The 3,600-nt window shown below is 43.9% G+C and overlaps 1 pseudogene; it reads left to right on the top strand.

The window, feature by feature from the left end:
- The first annotated feature begins 360 nt into the window (after nucleotides 1-360).
- LOC146802523 (general transcription factor II-I repeat domain-containing protein 2 pseudogene) lies at nucleotides 361-2,358 on the top strand (annotated as a pseudogene).
- Nucleotides 2,359-3,600: the final 1,242 nt, after the last annotated feature.

The following is a 3,600-nucleotide window of genomic DNA, read 5'->3' as shown; positions in this document are numbered from 1 at the left end:
AGCAAACGTATCTTGGTGTAGCTTGAAGAAGTCGCATGAGCCACTATTTAAAAGAGTTTTTTCGCAACAACTTACTGTGAGGCCTTTGCAAACATTTGTACTGCCTCTTTTTTGGTTAAGTCTACCTATGGACAGTTTTCAGCGCATGCGCGGCCGCCTCTCCAACGGCTGCCTGAACCCTTCTCTCCTGTACTGTAAGTACATATGATGTATGTGGGGGGGGGGTCTGCTTATTAGGGGGGGTCTGCTTATTATTCTGCTGAAAAGTCTGAGCGGTAAACTTTGGATATACTGACCACTTCCGTGTCTCTTTACAGTGGTATAGGGACCATAAACTACAATCAAATTAATATCCCAAAAATGTCCAAGAAAAGAAAAGTTGATGCAGAGGGAAGGCAATTTCAGGAGAGATGGGAAAGTGAATACATGTTTGTGATTAATGGAGACAAGCCGGTATGTCTTATTTGCTATGAGGCAGTGGCAGTGATGAAGGAATACAATTTACGCCGGCACTTTGAGACCAAACATGGAGCCAAATTTGCTAACCTTAGCCACCAGGAAAAGCAACAAAAGGTCCAAGAATTAAAAGGAAGCCTGCATTCTCAACGGAATATTTTTGCAAAAATGACAGCAAAAAATGATGCAGCAGTGAAAGCCAGCTATCTTGTGGCTATAGAAATTGCACGAGCTTCAAAGTGCTTTTCAGAAGGTGCATTTGTAAAGCAGTGTATGCTGAAGGTATGTGAACAGGTGTGCCCTGAGCAGAGACAGGCTTTTAACAATGTCAGCTTGTCAAGAAACACCATCACAGACCGAGTCAGGGACCTAGCCTGTAATCTTAAAGCAAAGTTGGCTGAAGAGGCATGCAGTTATCTGGCATTTTCATTAGCTGTTGATGAAAGCACTGACAATACTGATACAGCTCATCTAGCTATTTTTGTAAGAGGTGTGAAGGAAGACTTGTCTGTCAGTGAGGAGCTCTTGGATGTGGTCGCCATGTATGGGACAACAACTGGGAGGGACATCTTCAATGCAGTGGAGGAATCCGTAAATAAAATGAAATTACCTTGGGAAAAGTTGGTGGGACTTACTACTGATGGCGCTCCAGCAATGTGTGGAGAGAGAAATGGCTTGGTTGGACTGTTAAAAGAGAAAATGAAAAAAAGTAATTGCCACACACCGCTGATAACTTATCACTGCATTATCCACCAAGGAGCTCTGTGTGGCAAGGTTCTGCAACTGGATAACATAATGTCCACAGTCACGAAAACAGTGAATTTTCTGCGTGCACGGGGTCTGAATCATCGTCAGTTCCAACAATTTTTGAAGGAGGTGGGCATGGAACATACAGATGTGCCATACCATACAGAAGTAAGGTGGCTGAGTAGGAGCACCGTTCTCAAGAGATTTTTTGAGCTTTTGGAAGAAATTACTCTTTTTATGCAAAGTAAAGGGAAGCCCTTGTCAGAACTGTCAGAACTGTCAGATCCAAACTGGCTGTGCGATTTTGCCATGTTGTGTGACATAACAGAGCATCTCGCCCAACTGAATCTGAGGCTGCAGGGCCGCAAACAAGTCATAACCTCAATGTATGAGGCAATAACAGCTTTCCAGGAGAAACTGCGCCTATGGAAGTCACAGCTTGAAAAAGACAGTCTTGCCCACTTTCCTATCTGCCAGAGCATCTCAACCTCATTCCCAGGTATTTTTTCATGTGCTCGATTGGGTACCAAAGTGAATCGGCTGATTGATGAATTCAATCGACGCTTTTCTGACTTTAAAGGACAACACTTAACCTTTACCAGCTTTGCCAATCCCTTCAACATCGATGTTGACAGTGCACCACATCACCTTCAAATTGAATTAATAGAACTTCAGTGCAACAGCAGCCTGAAAGCGAAGTTCCAGGATGCGACAGTCGACGACTTTTACCGTCTCCTCCCCCCTGCTTTGATGCCACAGCTCCGACTTCAAGCTGCACGTGTTCTGTCCATGTTTGGGAGCACCTATCTATGTGAACAGATGTTTTCAGTCATTAATCTGAACAAGACCAAGCTCAGATCACGCATCACTGATGATAACCTCCATGCTGTTTTGCGAATTGCTACAGCACAAGACCTAACGCCAGACATCGATGGACTGACCTCAGGAAAACGATGTCAGCCATCTAGTCAGAAAAGTTTAAAAAAGTTAATGGCTTATGTTTGCCATATGTGCAATAAACAGTGTTTGGCAATATTTGTATGTTTAAAAATTACTGTCTGTTACCAAAAATCTTTTTTCAATAAATTGTACAATAATTGTACATTTGAATATCTACTTGCCATTATTCTGACTATGTTTCTGCTTTCAGACTAGTTATCTTATATTATTACAAAAAACAGTAATCATTGAATGCAGTGACAATAATTTATGATAATAAAGAGTGGACACATACTCCTAGAGATACAACCGGCCCTTTGAGGGTGACCAAACTGCTGATGCGGCCCCTGATGAATTTGAGTTTGACACCTCTGCTCTAGCCCATGTGCACTGTAACACCACCCCGTGAATATGTCATGCCACACTTGTCTTCGCACGGGTTATATTGCCCCATCTAACGTGCCTTCCTCGATGCCTATGTTATAACGCACAGTGCTATGCCATACATATTACAATCTGGGATCCATATCTTTGTCACAGTGCATATGCAACGTTACACTCCCCAGCACATATTTTATATTACAACTTTAGAGACTAGTTAGGTTACACAACACTGCCCTGTGCATATTACACTCCAAGGCGCATATCGCATAGCACGTGCTAGTGCCTGTGCTATCTCGCGCTCTCCAATGAATCTGTCATTGTGCACAATGTATTGCATATTATATTTCACACCCGGTTCATCTTATATCACACTTTTTGGTGCATAGTTTATACCATACACTATATCTAGTTTTCATTTTCAATCGTGCTCTCAGGACTATGTTCTATATAACACTGTGTTCACCTACCCTTTTCACGGGCATTACATTTTGCAATAGGGGGTGGAGGGTCAGGGGGTGTTTCTGCCAAGTGAGCCCGGAGTCACAGTCACAAACGTCCTCTTCTTCCTGAATAAAAGTGAGATTATGCTGCATACTTGTTCATATTTTAAGTAGTTCGCACAGACACACGTTTTTAAAACAATAAAGTTCCTAATACCCGCCTTCTCTGAACAGTTAGCTTGCTGCCCCATCCCCCTCCTCCCTATCCTCTGTTGTGTGAATCCATGGACTAGCCTCCTCCCTCCTGCCATGCATGGTCTGATGTGCTGCCACTGCCCTCAATTTAGTATGATGTACCAGTCCACTCCTCCTGCCCTCCATTGCCCAATTCTATGCCCCATCATTGACCTCCTGCTTAAACTCTGTGCTTAGCTTGCTGCCCCTATTCTCCTTCCCCCTGCCCTCCGATGTCTTTGTGTATGCCCCTGCTCCATCCTTTTTGCCCACCATGTTCCATGGACCTGCCACTCCTATCTACTCTGAGTGTTCTGTTGAGCTGCCACTCCCCTCCCACCTGCCTAGCATTGTCAGATGACTGTAACCTGTCCCTGCCACCTCCACCCTGCCTGTCCAC

The sequence above is a fragment of the Triturus cristatus genome, chromosome 8 (genome assembly GCF_964204655.1).
Source record: "Triturus cristatus chromosome 8, aTriCri1.1, whole genome shotgun sequence".
In the NCBI taxonomy this organism is placed as follows: Eukaryota; Metazoa; Chordata; class Amphibia; order Caudata; family Salamandridae; genus Triturus; species Triturus cristatus.
The sequence above is the reverse complement of the archived record's forward strand: the minus strand, read 5'-3'. Positions and strand labels throughout refer to the sequence as shown.